Source organism: Sphaeramia orbicularis, chromosome 11 (genome assembly GCF_902148855.1).
Source record: "Sphaeramia orbicularis chromosome 11, fSphaOr1.1, whole genome shotgun sequence".
Lineage (NCBI taxonomy): Eukaryota > Metazoa > Chordata > Actinopteri > Kurtiformes > Apogonidae > Sphaeramia > Sphaeramia orbicularis.
Window position 1 is genome coordinate 39,716,645 of NC_043967.1, and position 19,964 is coordinate 39,736,608.

A 19,964-nucleotide genomic window follows, 5' to 3' on the forward strand; every position below is an offset into this window, starting at 1 on the left:
AAAAAAAATACTAATAAAAAATTTAATATATATATTTCATTATAATTAAAACACCACACGTCTCCTAATGAAAATCAAGTTCAAATAAAATGCAGGAAATTATATTATATAATGTGTTGATTGACCCAATCATGTGGCCGCATGCATTACTATGCTTCAGCCTGCTCACACAGTTGCAGTCAGAAAACCCGACTGAACAAAGAATGGAAAGAATTCTGCGCCCACCTGGCCCCGCTTAGATATCTTCAAGAGAAACTGAGAAGCAGACACCCAAAAGGTGCATTATATACACTAGCGGCATTGTACCCGTGGTGCCATTGTAAGATAGCACCCTCCCGAGGTGCAACAGTGGCATTGCATCTGGATGTCCTCACGCATTGCAACATCAGGGCATCAATCGGACATGCGTCGGACACAGAACGTCCATTATAGTAGGATTATATAGCCTAAATGACATCTAAAATTAACATTTATTTGCAACGTAGTATAGCAAACTATTACATGATCTAAAACATACATTTTAGCAAAACAGTGTCTGTGTTTTGAATGTTTGGGGTCGCTACAAATTTGTGATGTTAAAATAGGGTCACGAGCCAAAAAAGGTTGGGAACCACTGGCTTAAATAATTATTGCTGCACCATTTCACTGGTACATTTACTATCAAACTGATAGTTACCATGTTTATGCACAGTGCGAGTCAGTTAAAAAAAAAAAAAAAAAAAATGTTTACAGCAGGTACAGGATGTCCCAGAAGTTACTGTTTAGGAATGTATGGCATCGTCTCAGCAACTGCACACACTGCAAACTCATCACTATACTTCTTTGAGAATATCTTTACCAGTCACATAATCCTGCATGGAATCTAGCATCTTGTCTCCCGACCTGAGTTGTTTGGACTTTATATCTGTGAAGTACACAGAGAGGAGATGTCTACGAGCACAATCCACACAGATGATGAGCTGAAGGTATTAAATGCTGCTATGATTCACTAGCTCTGACTGGCCACACTGCGGAAGGTGTCTGACAGGACAATACAGTATGATAAAGTGTGTCCAGACTTGTCTTCAGGCTCCTAAAGGACATTTCTATCATGTGCTACAGTGCACAATAACTTTTGTGAAACAGACATTACTGCCCTGTGCTGTATAACATCCTCCTTTTTTTTTTTTTACATTTCTGTTTCAAAACAGCAGTTAGCGTCTCAATCAATAAACGCCGGTAGCCATTTATCACAGTGTGAAAATGTATAAGCAGCTACAAAATTATAAAACAAGTACAAACTGAGATAGTAAACTTAGAGAAATGGGTACACTCACTCACAAATCGAACACAGATGCACTGCAAACACCCACAGAGTTACACTCATTATCACAAACAGCAACTTTAACAAGTATACTCCATGAAAGCTCTTTTTTCTCTTCATTTTGTCTGTTGCCTTTTCTTCTCTCACACACACTCTAAGTACAACTCAGCAAACTCACATAATCTTGTAAACACACACTGATAGTCACGCAAGAATATATTTTGGCACCAAAACGCCTGCAGACAGGTAGATTATAGCGACAGAAGTTCATAGAATTTACGCTTAATTTTATATTGCTCTACTTTTATTTTTTCCCCCCAATTTTTTTTTTTTTTTCCTTACTTGCTTTTTTCCTCATCTATTACACTTTGCTTTGTTGGTTTTTCACTTAAGAACAGATGTTCCATATATTCAGGAGGTAAATTTTTGGTGCTATCGCCAGCTTCGCACTTTGCATTACACATGAGATTTCATTAAATGGCTGCAGAAACTGGGAGATGAGTTGCTATTTTAAGGAGGGTGCATTAAATGTGGTCATTTCTGGGGCACGTTTCTTTTTTCATTTCAATATCACCAATTTTCTTGAGGAGTTGCATCGCTCAATTAATCTTACATAACCAGCTCTTATCTGTACTCAGGGCTTAAAGCTCTTATCCAATTACAAACTTATCAAGCACATGCTGACTGACTACCTCAGCTTAAGGATACTGCTCACACAAGAAGAGGACACTCATTCTGTCTCCGTTATACCTCCTTCTTGCTTTCTTTTATTCAGATGTTATCAGCTCAGAAAAGATGTGCTACAGACATCCACTGAGTAAACACAACAGGCAGACACTTACTCTCTCAGTTCATCCATTGCTCTGTCTCCACTTTCATTCAGTGAAAAGATATTATCTATTGTTTAAGCCACGTAGAAGCAGCAGAAGTCTTTGCGCTCAGGATGAGACTAATCACTAGAAGGACCCCCATTCTTTCTCTCCTCAATTAGTATCTTCTGCTTTCATAGTTTTTAGAGTACAAAGATGCTTTGCACGCAGAGTGAAAGAGCACTGAAGATAACACTGCATCTTCTGAGACCTCTTACAACGTAACACAACAGGAACTATCACTCTAGTCATCATTATCTATCCCCCATTCAGCAGAGGAATGAATCTGTGCTTTTAAACCCTGCGGAGGGTCCGCGGTTCAGAGACAACATTTTCTGAGGTATCACAACTCAACTCAACACACCAGCAGGACACTTGTTTGTGTCATTTTCAACACAGTCTTTAGAAACAACATTTGTGAACCAAAACTGTTTTTCATTTCAACATGGAGAAACGTGTACGTCTGTTAGAGTGTTTAAAATGTTCAGATGTAACAGGGCTGTGCAATACAACAAAAAGTATGATCATACCCATAGGGATCAGTATAAATATACCTATATCATATAATCTGATAATGTTAAAGTGATGATGACTGACGCCTGAAAAAAGAAAGTTCATTAGGTAAACATTACAATATTAACATGGGCGCCTTTGCATTTAATCCTTTAACCCCTGAGACATTATTTCATCAATGGTTTTGTTTTGCTGTGTGTTTTAGGGTCAAAACAGGGTGGAATAACAGAAAAAGACAGAGTGGGATTGAAGTTTGATAGGTTTTTACTAAATAAGGCAGTCAGAATGTACATCAATAAGAGATTTAGGATGTTGAACATGATCTGTGAACTGGAACACACTGAACCACAATAAGTAATTGAATTTGGGTCCAGTAGTTTTTGTTTTGGGGCTCTTTTTTTTCTAAATCAGTCCAGCTGCTTTTTGTTGAACTCCAAAAATTAGCTACACAGTTAAATATACAGTAAAAAAAAAAAAAAAAAAAAAAATACAGGAAAATCACCACAACACTGCAAACAATGGTAAAAAAAAAAAAAAAAAAAAAAAAAAAGCCCAAACATCTATTTTTTGTTTTGCCGCCCATTCCACAGGTGGTGGGGGGTGCACTGAGCATGCTCAGATGTCTAAGAAAAGTTTTCTATTCTATAAGCGCATTTTAAGTTTTTCTTATTGATTTTTCATTTAATATCTAAAATAAATCATACACTAAAAATGCTCACCATAGACATGTCAAGGGTTAAAGGGTTAAACAAAGAAAAACATACAAACTTTGCTGTTTGTATCTACTGTTATGGCCATCTGAGTCTATTTTTTATTTTATTTATGTTATGTACTTTAATTCTGCTGCCCACCTGCTTACCAGGTGCACCTGAATGCACCATGAACTCATTTCTCTTTTGACCTTTTTTTCACTTACATGAAGCAGGTGCTGAACTACTGTGAGCACTTTAACAAAAACTGAATTGGACAGTTAAGTTCCAAGCTTAAACCAAAAAATAGAAGGTTTGTCCTCAAACTTTAGTCAAATGTATTGTGGACATGTTCGATTTGGCAAAACTTAAAAGTAAATAGAACAGAGAATAAAGAACAATGTAACAGCCCTTGAAACCAGTGGCATGAAGAATACCAACTAACTGTTAAACCCAGTGGTTGGTGGCAATTAAGTGTCTACTGAAGGCTAGAAAAAATAGAAAGTAGCATGAGAAAACAAAAGCAGGCTGTTTTCACTTTCATGCAAGGACAAATAAACTAATAAAAAGCAACTGACTCAAAAAACAGAAAAGGCATTAAAAAAAAAAAAGTGTAGCTGGAAAGAGTGATATGTCATTGTTTACGACTCTATTGAAGATGTATCTTTGATTAAAATGGTTCTGTCCAACGGTGGTGGAAGCTTGATCTGGTTCAGTAGACAATATAAAGGCTTCCTGAACAGAACCTGTCTGAAAACAAGAATTAACTGGGTGGAAAAAGCCTTTGTATGCGTCTCTGTGGTATAACAAGCTGGTAGGACAGAAGCAGTGTCCTTGTAAATAACGCTAAAATGCATCTCAGTGGAGTCTTTTTTTTTTTTTTTTTTTACTGAATCATAACTATGGTACCAACATTTACTTGCCGGTGTGCCAGATATCCGTCCAAGATTTACTCAACAAATTGAAAATGTACCCACATGTGGCAGTTTGTAGGTGTAGCCTTTATCTGCTCTGTGAGTCTGCAAAGATGTGATAAAATATTTAGGAATATATAAACGATGGATAAACAAAACCACTATGCAACGTGTTTTTAATGTCCAAACGGACAGGGGAGTGGATTGTTTTGTTGCCTTTAAAGCATGGTTTGTAAATTCTAGTCTCTGATGATGAAGTCCCGATTAGTTATATCAACCATCCAGTAAATTCACCTCCTGACTTTGAACAAAATTTGTAGAGCAAATGGATGAATGACACATATAGAAAAGCTGATGTGAACTTTCAGTTTTATACAGACTCATAATTCACCGAAATCTACAAAAGTAACATTTATCCTAGTCACAAATTGAACCATTTTACTTATTATGTTACGACTAGACAAGAGAGGAAAGATGAAAGCTAGAAATCGGTTCAGGTGGGAAGTACAATGGTCTTTTTAGATTAAAAACAGAATAATTTTGTGGAAATGAATGCTTTTTTCCACTTTGGTGAGTAGGATAAAGCTAATTAGGTAGCATATAAGTTGTTGCCAAATTATCATTGCATTACAGCAAGGATGATGGTGCTTTCTTTTTGCCCTTTAAGCTTTCGCTCTCTTTGTTAATGATGTTAACAGCTGTGTTCTTTGTGCTCGAGCAAGACTATGGCTTCAGGTAGAGTGCAGCCTCAGCATGTTTAAAAGGCAACAAAACAATCCTGTGCCTCCTCTTTAAATTTTTATATATATTATCATACACCTACAAAGAACAAAACTCAGCACTGCACAGTGAGACACCGTCCTATTAGAGTTCAGAACAAAACACCACTGGAATCATTGAGCTCTTCATTTTTGTTGTTGTTGTTTTCTTTGTTTGTTTTTTGTTTTTTTAGTAAAAGGCAAGGTTTGCTCCAAAAAGAGGAAATGTGCTTGTTTAAGCTCCTGAGACCCAGGAATGAAAAAGTTTGGCTTTTTTTGTATTAAATAATTGACCTGATTTTAAACAGTATGACATCAGCTACATCAGCAACAGCTTTTTTTTTTTTTGTTTTTGTTTTTTTTTAATTCAAGAAAGGAAAAACAATATATGATGCATTTTAGATACAAGGTCTTGAATTGTTTTTCTTTGTTTAACCAACCTAATCCCCTTCCTCCCACCCTTCCCACATACATATAACTGCCATTAAACATGAACCAAAAAGTAAATGAATAAATAAAACAAACAACAACAAAAAACAAACTAGAAGCACTCGGAGAGCGCAGACCTCCGCCAAGGCTGATCAGTGCCCCCACCCCCCATGGGCCCCCCCACCCCCGATCACCACCAAAATTTAATCATTTCTTCCTTATCCCATTTCCAACAAACCCTGAAAATTTCATCCAAATCTGTCCATAACTTTTTGAGTTATGTTGCACACTAACGGACAGACAAACAAACAGACAGACAAACAAACAAACCCTGGGTGGGGGGGCCACTGATCAGCCTTGGCGGAGGTCTGCGCTCTCCGAGTGCTTCTAGTTTTTTAAATGTAATATCCTGTATCCGGTGAACAGGTTTTGTTTTTTGGTGTGTTTTCATTTTGTTTTGCTTTTTTAGTTTCATTGTGAAACTCTTGTCCCCTACAGAGGACATAAATGTATCTCTGGGTCTCAGGAGGTCTCAGGGAATACATTAAGATTACAGATGTCACCTTTTAGCCTTAAGGTTTTGCAAAAACTACCAGGCTTTCTGGGCTAAACGATAAATCAAAGCACCAACTGTTCTTTCAAGTTACTTATGCGACTTTTCTGATCCTGTGCTCTGATTTGTAGGACATCAACCTTATAGTGCAGAAAAGATTTTACAAGGCCGTATTTTCAATCTGACACATTTAAGAACAAATGAATTCAGTTTTATTGGCCAAAGATGATAAATCACAAAAGGAGCTACTGCTTATTCTATATTACTAGAATACTGAGAATAGTGAGGCTTTGTTAGATTTTTGACTCAAAAAAATACACTCTGTCATCACCAAGAGGATTCAGGGAGATATGTGCTGATGTTGTGTTATTAACTGTTACACATTGGGTATTTGACATAGGTTTGATAGGTAGCATTAAATCCAGTATATGCAAGCCATTTTCCACAACAATAAAAACAATGAATGTAGGATAAATAATAAAGGAGGAAATATTTAACCTTAAATATTCAATGTGTAAGTTTCAATATTCATAATTATATTTTGATTAGTGTATAACAAAATATGCAAAAATAAGAATAGATGTGTATTCATTACCTGGGAATGAGCTGTTTTTTGTTTTATAGCATTCAGCATTAATTACATAATGTTGGAGGATGAGATCAAACCAAACACTAGTTGCTTTTCCATTTACCCTCTAAGTGCACGAATATAACTTGCACATAAAAATTTACCTAATGGAAAATTTCGCCAAAACTCTCATTTTTCAATTAAAAGGTTTTGCGCTGGGAAGAGGTGTTTTTTTTTGGGGTGTAGTGCAATAGGTATATCACACAAAACTGCAATGAAAAGACCTTTTTCCGCAACTAGAGTCATGCGAATAAAAAAAACTGGATGTTGACAGATGAAGATGACAAGTGACGAAGAAGAGTTTTAAAAGAAACATGGCGTGGTATGTGTGGACACACCAGGAAACCAAATCCTTTTTTAATTTAGTACGAGATAGAGGGGTAATATATGATAATAATAATGAATATTTCTGTAAATCAACACCATATTTACGTTTGTCGCTTTGTGTACAGAATGACTTCTCATGTCATCTTGAGATAATAAATAAACAAATCATTGCATTTGTGATTTAACGGAAAAATCGACATTACGCACTTCTGTTTTTTCAACATCTAGTAAATATCAGAGAAGTTTTGTGTAGATGTCCAATGGAAAAGCAACTACTGACTCTAATGAAGGACTTTCTATGTGTTTGCAGGAGGAGGGGGAGTATTGAGTTGGTTGCATTCCATAACTTCACTGGGGTAGATGTCATGAAATACTATATACTGAACCTTTAAGATAATTCTATATACCAGTGGTTCCCAACCCCCGGTCCCCGGACCAGTACTGGTCCGTGGATCATTAGGTACCGGGCCGCAAAGAGAAAAAAAAAATTGTGGTTAATATTAAAGCAATTTTTTCCATTAGTCGTCCGGAGATTTTATTTTGAAAAGTGACCATTTCCACCCTCGCCTCACAACCACTAAACTCAAGTGTGCTGTTTTATGAATCAGTAACAAAAGCTAAAGAAATGAGCCAAAAACAAAATTCACTGGAGAACTTTTTCAGGAAGAAATGAGGAAACAATAAGGCTGCAGAAGGGTCACAGATTGCCTGCAAACAAAAAGCTGCATTTAGAAGGAAATATCAGGATTCCTGCCTCAGTTCCAGGTTCATCCCAACAGGTGACACACAAGCTCCTCCAAACTGCTCCGACACATCAATCCATGTTTGAGACGGCTTCAAACCTCTGTGCATTCTGGATTAAAGTCAAAGCATAATATGCGGATATCGCCACAAAAGCCCTGAAAGTCCTTCTTCCGTTTCCAACCTCATATCTTTGTGTGTCTGGGTTTTCTGCGATGATGAATTACCAAGTAGTAGACTGGATCATCAGCCCCAGATGGGACCGTCTAGTTGGAGGGAAACAAGTCCAGGGTTCCACTGATTCTGCATCAGGGTGAGTTGATATTCTACTGTAGAATCATTGTAAGTGTCTGATATACAGTGTAAGTGTTTCAGATCACATGCTCTGAACTGACAAAGGTTTTTGTTATTGGAACCCCTGCACTTCTACCCGGTCCGCGGAAAATTTTCACGCATGAAACCGGTCCGTAGTACAAAAACCCAGATAGCAAAATCATTATGGCTTAAATCTGGCCCAAAACTGGCATGTCATTTTGGCAAAGTTCTGGGCGGATGTATGGGCCCTAAATGGCCCAAAATAGGCAAACCAAAATCAAACCAGAAGGAAGCCAAAATTCACCCAAAACTAATTGCAGACGTCCTAAATATAGCCATAATTGTCCCAGCAAAGCCCAAATCCCCATAATCCAGCCAAAAAGTAGTCAAAACTGACTCAAAGAGAGGCCAAACTTCACCCAAAATTTGTGTTGATCATGCTTTTAAAATGAAGTGGGGTTTTCTTCTGGGTAGAAATTCCCACTTATTGTGCAGTGTTTTGGCGTTACAGAAATATGCCAAAACACAACCAAAACACATCCACATATGGAACTAGAAAAGCACTCGGAGAGCGCAGACCTCCGCCAAGCGCAAAAATTCCCCACATAATCGGTGTTACAAATCCTACATTTATTTTTTAAAATAAATCCGCCTTCTGGATCAGATCCAGATCAGCCTTTGAAATGTGATAGAGGACCCCATTGTCAATTCCTGAGTTAAATTTCATGAGTTTTGGTCAATAATTAAGCGAGATATTGGGAAACGAAAATTTTGGCCCCATTTACCACAATGTTAACGAAAATTTCAAAGTGATCCAGAATCCAGGATTTCTTCCGGATCACCCCCAAAAGTTAATCATTTCATCCTTATCCCATTTCCAACAAACCCTGAAAATTTCATCAAAATCTGTCCATAACTTTTTGAGTTATGTTGCACACTAACGGACAGACAAACAAACAGACAAACAAACCTAGGAAAAACATAACCTCCTTGGCGGAGGTAATAAGATGTTGCCACTCTTTAGTCAATCTTCTGGCTTGCCATAAACATGCCATACCATCCCTATACTTGATCCCGCTCTTTGCCCAGTCTTTTGGTTAACCAGACATATGCCATAACTCAGCCATATATCGCTGGTGCCTCCATATCTATTATGGATAACCTTAGTCATACCATAGTTAAGCCTAAAGGTGTTCATAATGCCAGAAGAAAGCCAAAAATTCCAAATGTATGCCATGATACTGCCAAAATATTTGCTATCTGGGAAAGGTTGGGGACCACTGCTGTATACTAAAACAAAGAAAGTACTGCATAACAATATCATTTACCAAAATTGAAGCAAAATGGAAAGGTATGTGGCATTGCAGACAGTGAAGAAGGCTACAGGACAGACATGGGTGGTTTACGTAAGATGGTGTCCAGTGACAGGCAGAAAGAAGAACTTCATATCCGATAAAGTCAGTGATATCAACGTCTCCTCTCTTAAAGACATCTGAGTGACTGCTCCAGAGACTCATTTTTTCCATCCTCTTTCTTCTCCTCTCCAACCAACTTTTCTCTTCCTCCCACTGTGGCTCTATTTGCCAAAGAATAGTAGGGGATATGGGACCAGAAGAGATAAACAGCACAAAAAAGACGACTAACAGGGTGTGTTTTTATAATGTGAAACACACACAGACACAGGTAGTGAAGACAATCAGATAACAACAGGAGCAGTCGCACCTATCTATCAGAGGCACAAACTGGGTAGCATAATTAATTTATCTTGTTCATTACATTCTATTTCAGTTTGCTTTATTGGCATGACTTATAAATGCATGTGTTGCCAAAGCATATGCACAAAATACAGAGAAATCATGGGTGATTATGACAAACTGGCATATGTGGGTAGAGCTGAGCAACAAATTGGATTTATTCACTTATATTTTTGTTTTTGAAGTGGAAAAATGCCTGAATTCTATAATTAAGATTAATGTTTTATATACAGACATAAACTCCTGTCTCTGACTGGACATAAAGCATTATTTTTTTTATGTATTCATTCACTAAATTATTTCTTATTATTCCTTTTGTCCAGCCATAGTTGAGCTTTGTGCTGATGAATGCAAAAACTGTTAAAATAATAGTCTTGTTTAGTCTGAGGTGTTAATTTTTGTTGCTTGTTTGTGTTTTTTTTTGAATGATAAAAAATTTCAATAAAAAATGTTAGTAACAAAAAAAAAAAAAAATAGAACAAGAAATTCTAAATCAATTTAATTATTGTGCTCTAATACAAACAAAGCTATGTTTGCCATAAAATATTTTATTCTAGTTTTTAAATAATTTTAACAAATAATGGCCATTGATACAAGTACAGGTGTTCTTTCTCTGTTATTGTTCGTTGATATTGCAAATATATCCCATGTATTTTATAAAAGACTATTATTTTTGAATCATGTTTGGTCTTGAAATGTTAAAGATGAAATTGTGAATTATTTTGGTTATAATCCAGTCATAAATATGCACATGAATAATAAAGAAAGGATAGTGTAGAATTGGGACTAGTGTTGTGTTTATAAGCTGTAAAAGAATATTATTTTTGAAACATGTTTGGTCCTGAAATGTTAAAGAGGAAATTGTGAATTTTTTTGGTTACAATCCAGTTGTAAATGTGCATATGAATAATAAATATTGTTTGTTGATATTGCACATATATGCTATATATTTTATAAAAGAATATTATTTTTGAATCATGTTTGGTCCTGAAATGTTAACCCTTTCATGCATAGTGGTCACTACAGTGGACAGTTATTCAAAGCTGTTCTTTTGTATATTCATGGATTTTATTGTTTTAGTTCCATATCAGTCAACACTGTGGATCATCTCATACACTGACATTCATACGATTACTGTAACTTTACTGTTCTTGATAACCCTCATTTTCACTAACATGTTTTAGTGTAAATTAATTGCTTGTTATTATTATTAGACTGTATTTAACAGTTTTTGGTTGTTGTTTTTTTTAACTAAAAGTTAATTTTTTGCGTATTATCTCCATAAAGTGATTAATAACTAGTATTAGAATATGTTAAAATGTGACATCTTAAAACATCAGATTAGCAGCATTTAAAAAAAAAAAAAAAAAAAAAAAAGTTCATAGTTTTCACACAGTATATCAGTAAATACATGTGTCTTTGCTTCAAAAATTAAACGTGTGGTGTCCAGCTGAGTGGACATTTTTGCAACTCCATGAAAAATAGGTTCATAACAAAATGTTCAATCGCATTGTTTTTTTTTTTCATGCCTAAAGAGGTATAAAAACACTTCGGAAAAAAATCTTGATAAGGTTCTCATAATTCATGCATGAAAGGGTTAAAGATGAAATTGTGAATTATTTTGGTTATAATCCAGCCGTAAACGTGCATATGAAGAATAAAGAAAGGATAGTGCAAAGTAGTTATTAGTGTTGTGTTTATAAGCAGTACGATAATGTAGAACGCTTGTAGAAGAAAACAGACACACAAACATGCGGTAGACGTCTTCAGACAGCAGGTAGACACACCCCATCACCAACACAAAATGGAGTCTGACACACATACACACATGCACACGCACGATGAGGCAGGCAGACCAGCAGGAACAGAAGCCCACCGTAATGTGATTTTGTCTCGATTAAAATGGTGGGAATTGGATCTGAGGTAAAAGGCCATGTCAAGAGAGAACAAATGGGAGTGGCGGCACACGGAGGAAGATGAACGACTGTCTGGGAGATGGAGGGGAGGAGGCGATGGAGGGACGGGGAAATCATCGGAGGCGAAAGCGGAAAAGCAGGGTGGGGTGGCAGGGGTCTATATTCATCTATTATGGAGAGGGCCCCTCATATCTGTAACCCTCCTGTTCTCCACATATGATAGCATTGACCTCCACACGGAAAAGGAAGTCACGAACTGGAGAGTAACTGTCCATACATCCACTTCCTTCTGTGGTTATGGATTTCTACCTGCTCTTTCATCTGTGTTTCATCAGTTCACCTTTACTTCTTAAGAGTCCGTATACGTGTTGTGGCTTTGGGATAGGATGAGGAAAGCACAAAAAAAAATGTATTTGATTTTTCAATGTGTCGAGATATTTTTCTTTTTCTTATTCTTTCTCTGTAAGGGGCACAAATGAAAAAAGAGGGCCTTTTCCTGCGAACCTCCCACCAGTAGCAGGAAAAAAAAACCTTTCTGGATATGAATTTTTATTCTTTTTTTTTTTTTTTTTTTTTTTACAAAAACTGGAGTCAAGTGAGCAAAAAGGGTGGGGCATATTTTGGTAAACAACATCCAGTTGTTGTCAGTATGGCCCCTTCCAAGTTGTACACAGTGTTCTGAGTGAATTACTCACAACAGAATATCAGAAATGAGCAAATACAGGGTTGTTTAGCTATATACTTTTGCGGAAAAAATTATTAAACCATCAAAAGTCATCAAAAACAATAGCAGTGCAATCCAGTACTAACTCCTGTGTGTATCATGTGACTAAAACAGACAGAAAAGAAAACATGAAATGCCTAAAACAGGAGTGCCCAACCCTGGTCCTCGAGAGCTACTATCCTGCATGTTTTAGATGTTTCCCTCTTCCAGCACACCTGATGGTCATTTTCAGGCTTCTGCAGAGCTTGATGATAGGCGTATCATTTGAATCAGGTGTGTTGGAAGAGGGATACATCTAAAACATGCAGGATAGTAGATCTCGAGGACCAGGATTGGGCACCCCTGGCCTAAAAGCACTGTTTTTGGCAGTACAATGTCATAGATATTGATGTAAGTACTGAAGTGATTTGGGTTATTATCAAGGAAAACATGGAAAATGGACAGATATCAGCTCTGAAATTAAACTCTTATGAGCTATTTTTGTTGTTATCATTATAATTGTCAAAACAAATATACCTTTAGTTGTACCAGGCATTAAAATGACCAAGAAACTGAAGAAAACAAGGGTGGTCTACTAATTTTTTCCGCGAGTGTAAATCCTTAATGATTTCCTGTATGAATATTTATGCAAACTTAGTTAGCTAGGCAATTGAAATACAGTAGATGGTGACTGGAGCACTGGATTATTCCTTTTCTCAATATAAAAACCTAAATTTACTTCCATTTATGTATATAGTGTGTACTTTACTTCCATTCTCCTGTTTGTGCATATGCAAATCTTGTTTTATTTTTCTGCTTTCTTAGGTCATTCTATTTATACCGGTGCATTGACCAGGCGGGCTCTAGATCCTCTGATACAGTTCATTCCTTTACTTTCTTGGTGAATTCCACTAGCATTTTCAGTTGACTAACCTCTCAGCTGGCATGTCTGTTTCTGCACCATGGCAACATGGCCCTGTTGTTTATCTGTTGCTAGGTAACCCACTTCAATGATGTTTCTATGATTATGGGCATAGTAACGTGATTGTAAGGCTACTGTATTCCAAAATTACTGATATCTCCCAAAATATCGGTCCTATCAACTTGTCGTTTTCGCTAGTCTCTTCCTTGACCAAAAATACATAAGTAGTATGTATGTCATAAGTAGTAAGTATGCCAAACTGCAGCAGTCAGCTCTTTCAGGATTTTGTGTGATGCCTGAGACACACACACAGAGTCCACTTCCCTTTTATAATATAGATTATTTATTGCTTTTATCTTTTATCTCTTCACACTTACTTTCCTTTTTTACTAGTGTTTTTGTAACCAACTGAGCTATTGTGACTAAGTAATTTCCCTTGTGGATCAATAAGGTTTGTCTAAGTCTAAGTGTAAATGTATGAAGAATAGGCATTTCAAACAAAAATACCAATTTAAAAATCACTGGAAAGTAGCTGACTATTATCTGACAATGAGAGGAGGGGTGTCATTACCATTCATGCCTTTGTAAGATGATTGTGGCTGGTTAACATACACTATTTCATTCACATTGAGCTGTCTGAAACAGAAACAATAGCGCACTAGAACAGCATTACTGAATTATGCAAGCACATACTGTATACCAGCAGCCACTTCTAAGCCACCATAAAACATCGGTGTGCACGCAGCGCTGCAGTGTGTGTGACAGTGAAAGAGCTAAACAAGACTAAACCTTGTTACCCGTGACGTTCGCAGGTTCATTTTCTGCTTTACATTAACTCGTCAGTCCTGATAAAGGCTGTGTCTGACAAAAAAAATGAGTTGGCAGCAGGGTGAAATTTGTTGCGTTACTTCTTGAATGTTAACTAGCACTGACTAAATTGGTTGTGATCTGCCTATAAGTCCACTCCTGGATCATGTTGTCGTGTGCATGCTGAATGACAGACACACAGAACCATCAGGATTTGTCCCATATGTCTGATGGATCAGACACCACAGCAAACAAGAGAAAATATATGTATTATTTAAGATACGATAATAGACCATGGCTTCAGATTTTTGTCAGAAGTTGAAAGAGCAAGACAAAAAGACGCACGAAAAGTGTAGACTATGAAGTGCATACCTTTACTTCCAACTAAAATGTACATCCTATGCACAAATCTAACAACCAGGAGCTGTATGGGCCACTGTGAGTGATAAATAATACACACAGCAAAGGCAAAGTACATCATCATGCAGAACACAGCTGCAATGCATAAAACATCCACTATGAACAAGTGAGTCTGTTCTTCAGCAGACGTTTACTTTGCTCATGAAGATTAATTCCGCTCACTTGAGTTGATCTGACTTTTGACAGTTTGGGGGCAGAAACAAAAAAAAATAAAATAGTCACACCACTATCAAAAAAAAAAAAAAAACAAGAACAAGAAGAAGAGGCACAAGAGCAAGAAAATTAAGAACAAGAATAACAAGAACAAGAACAACAAAGACAAGAAAATGAAGAACATGAAAAACAACAAGAACATGAAGAAAAAGAACAAAAACTAGAAGAAAATGAGGAACAAGAACAACAGCAACAAGAAGAACAACAAGAAAAAGAACAAAAACTAGAAGAACATGAAGAACAAGAACAACAGCAACAAGAACATAAAAAGAACAAAAACTAGAAGAACATGAATAAGAACAACAGCAACAAAAACTAGAAGAACATGAAGAAGAAGAACAGCAGCAACAACAAGAAAAAGAACAAAAACGAAGAAAATGAAGAACAGCAACAAGAACAAGAAGAACAACAAGAACAAGAAGAACAAAAACTAGTAGAAAATGAAGAACAACAGCAACAACAACAAGAACATGAAGAAAAAGAAACCTAGTTGAAAATGAACAAGAGGAATATGAAGAAAAAGAACAAAAACTAGAAGAAAATGAAGAACAAGAACAACAGCAACAAGAACAAGAACAACAAGAACAAGATGAAAAAAAGAACAAAAACTAGAAGAACATGAAGAAGAACAAGAACAACAGCAGCAGCAACAACAAGAGCATGGAGAAAATAAACAAAAACTAGAAGAACATGAAGAAGAACAAGAACAACAGCACTAACAACAACAAGAACATGGAGAAAAAGAACAAAAACTAGAAGAAAATGAAGACGACTGAGAACAACAGCAACAACAACAAGAAGAAAAAGAACAAAAACTAGAAGAAAATGAACAACAGCAACAACAAGAAAAAGAAAAAGAACAAAAACTAGAAGAACATGAAGAAGAACAAGAACAACAGCAGCAACAACAACAAGAAGAAGAAAAATAACAAAAACTAGAAGAAAATGAACAACAGCAACAAGAAGAAAAAGAAAAAGAACAAAAACTAGAAGAAAATGAGGAAGACCAAGGACGACAGCAAGAACAAGAAAAAAAAACAAGTTCAACAACCCTTCACAGACCCATCTACTGAAATCTCCAAGCTTATTCCAGCTGTGCATCAACTGTAGTTTCCAGTTTTCGTTGTTTGTGGTTCTCCGTACCTATCTATTCACCCCTCTTTGCTTTGTCTTCTTCCTCCGTCCAGCTCATCCTCTGCATCATTCTGTTTTCTGTTCTATCAATCGTCTCATCTTTTCAGTGGGAGATTGATTGGAGGCACTAAACCAACCCTGCATCTTGACTTCCTTCTTTTGTCCCTTCACACATACACACACAGCTGTGACCCATATTGTCACTTATCTGATTTTATCATGAACCTGCAGACAAGGAGATAAACACCACCAGTACTTAGAATTCATGCATTCTGCCATAAACCACTTTGACAGAAAGGGTATCAACACACCCAAGCTCAACATACAGACACTCATAGTGGTACATTTCTCTTGTGTGCAACATTTTACACACTGTACGCTGACCCAGGCTCTACACACGACAGAAGACATATGTACTGTCGTAGAAAACATAGGCACTACATGTACTGCTATCACTTCTGGAATATATCAGATAGCAGACGACAGCACTTACATTCATTATTAGCTAGCTTGTTTGGGTTTTGCAGAAAATTCATGCAAAGCATAGTTCATAGTTCTTCTACGGTCTCAAGATACCGAAATAAACGATTGGAGTCGCACGCTTTTATGCATAAATATTGACTATCTACTTTATCTGTTGAACAAAAAAAACATTAACGCAGAAGACAAAGACACAAATGCACCACCATAATAAACTACAGCTTGGAAAATAACTGGCACATAAGATAAAGTTTCATTAAATTATGGTGTGTCACTTGATTATCTTATCAGGATATGACTGCAACGTGCTTTGTGATGAGAATATCTGATCAGCAATACAACCACAAAGAACAAACTGGCTCACACAGATCTTAACCAGTCAGTTCAGTGTCTGCATTTGAAAGGTCTAATGTAAATACTGCAGAAACTACTTATTCAGAAATCCACCGTGACAGATTCATGACCAGACTCTGCTATGATGTGGTAAACTAAGGGTAAAGTTGATGACAGGTCAAAGCAAAAACCTTCCATAACGACAATAGTCACTTTTTCCATTAGGTAAATTTTTATGTGCGAGTTATATTTGCGCAGTTTGAGGAACAATGGAAAAACGACAATTTTGCCAAAACTCTTATTATTCAATTAAAAGTTTTTGCACTGGCAAGAGGTGGTTTTTCAGGCGTAGTGCAAATGGTATATCACGCAAAACTGCAATGGAAAGACCTTTTTCCACAACTGGAGTCACGTGAATTTAAAAAAAAAAAAAAAAAAAACAGATGTTGACGGATGTTACAACAAGCGAAGAAGAAGAGTTTTAAAGAAACATGGAGCGGTATGTGTGGACACACCAGGAAACCGAATCATATTTTAATTCAGTATGGGATAGAGGTGTAATATATAATAATAATGAATATACCCGTAAATCAACACGATATTTACATTCGTCGCCATTTTTATGGAATGACTTCTCATGTCGTCTCGCGATAATAAATAAACAAATCATTTCATTTGGGATTTAATGGAAAAAACGACATTACACACTTCTGTTTTTTCAACATTTAGTAAATATTGGTCAAGTTTTGCACAGATGTCCAATGGAAAAGCAACTTAGTGACTCTAATGAGGGACTTTCTATGTGTTTGCAGGAGGAGAGGGGGTATTGAGTTGGTTACATTCCATAACTTCACTGGGGTAGATGCAGTGGAAGTGCAGTGTTTTTCAGCCTTGGGGTCGGGACCCCACGTGGGGTCGCCCGGAATTCAAATGGGGCCGCCTGAAATTTCTAGTAATTGATAAAAAATTTAACGAAAAACTTACTAATAAAAAATATATGGTGAGTTGACAGAGACAATCCCAATCCGTAAAAGACATGACAAAATGTGAGTCTGAAACTGAAACACTGTGGTTCTGTTTATCTTTCAAATGTTCATTGTGGTCAGTTTCAGATGCTGCAGCTCTTTCATAATTCATAGTTTGAGTTCTTGTTTGTTCAGTATTAATTGTCAGCCTTGTAAATCCAAGCTGGACTGACTGTACATATCCTGACCAAGGAAAATAAAATTCTCACTTTGTGCAGTAATCTACACCTGGCTTTTCTGCCTCCATCCACAATAATATACATTATATAGACTAAATGTCGTCTAAAATTAAGGTTTATTTGAAACATAGTATAGCAAACTATTACATGATTGAATGATGAACAAATTAATTTTAGCAAAAACAGGTCTCCGTTTTTAATGTCTGGGGTCACCAGAAATTTGTGATGTTAAAATGGGGTCACGAGCCAAAAAAGGTTGGGAACCACTGGACTACTGACTCTAATGAGGGACTTTTCATGTGTTTGCAGGAGGAGAGGAGGCATTGAGTTGGTTGCATTCCACAACTTCACTGGTAGATGTCTTGAAATACTATATACTGAACCTTTAAGATAATTCTGTATACTAAAACAAAGAAAATATAACAATATCATTTACCAAAATTGAAGCAAAATGGAAGGTGTATGGCGTTGCAGACAGTGAAGACGGCTACAGGACAGACATAGGTGGTTTACGTAAGATGGTGTCCAGTGATAGGCAAAGTTCGGTAAAGTTTTGAGTAGATGTCCAATGGAAAAGTGATTAATGACTCTGTTCTTTCAGCTGATTGGTTCTATGAATATAAAACAAATGTGCCCCAATTGACCACCACCATTAAAACATCAAACAGGCAAGTACTTTTTGGAAGAATGGGATTTCATTGTCTAGTGATCACTGTTTGTAAACCTGAGAAACTTTAAAACTGTTGTGGTAGCATGTTGTGTCCAGGTTATGGCCATGTCCAGGTAATGCAGAGGTTCAGGTCAGGTGTAGCAAAAGGACATCATGTGCAACAATTGATCTTTTTATGTTGTAAATAAAAGTCATACTGAACGTCAACAGATCTGAAATATCCAACAAAAACACCAGGATCTTTTTTTTTTTTTTTTTCCTAATCACTTCACTCATATTCATCCCTTGATGGTACTCAAAGTGCCCAGGGATGGAACTTACAGTTTTCCTGTTTGCGCACAACCCACTCTACCTCATGATTGACACTTGATATTTAATTTTTTTTTTTTTTGGCTTTTCTGACTTTTACTCTATAATCATCTGATCTGACCATCATAACGGACCAAATTTTGTGTAGTTCGACAGTCATTTTATGTTGTACTTTCATTTAATTTGACATCAGTCTTGTGTTAATCACCACTAATTATGTGTTAAAAAGGACTGGGTCACATTGACAGTGATAAAGTAATCTTTCATTTGAAGGCCAGACATGTGGTAATCATGGTGTAAAAGGATGATCAGAGCGTCTGCTGGGACAGCGATAGCCTGGATTACAGAGTGGTCCCTTGGGTGATTCTGGGCTGAGAAAAGTGATCTGTGATGAATTTCTTGTTAAAAGGTCAATAGAAAATATCAGCCGGGCAGATTGCTTGCCCTGATTTGAAACTGAATGTTTTGGAGAGAGAAATCTAGCAATCACCAGAGTATGACACTGCTGAAAGGCCACGTTGACAATGACAAAAATGTAGAAAAACAAAGCAATGGATAAAAGATGGGGCTGTTTAATGAATATTAAATTGGCAATGCACTTTTCCTAACATGGAAAGGCGTGGCCACTGGTTTCCTAATGAGACACAAAAAGTGACTGATACGGGCCTATGTGTTACAGCCCAACAGTTCTTAAACTTTTGCCTATGGTTTTTAATTCACTGTTTGTTAGAGGCAAGAGTCAGTTTAAAACCCATAAAGACCCAAACATCCACTAGCATCCAAAGTCTTCTACCGATCGAAACTGTTTAATACCTGTGGATCCACTAAATCCATCAATACATGTAAATAATTGGTGGAAAATGCAGTTTGTCGTCATGCTTTTTCATGGTCATCAGATATGACCCATTAGGACCATCATTATCTACAACATTGATTCACCAGTTAAACTCGTGGAGTTTTATAAATGAGAGTGGATGAAGATGCTTGTTTTCTGTTCAGTTAATGATATATTTTGTTGAAAAAGTCACGTTTTTCTTCAGTTTCCTCTGTTTCTGATATA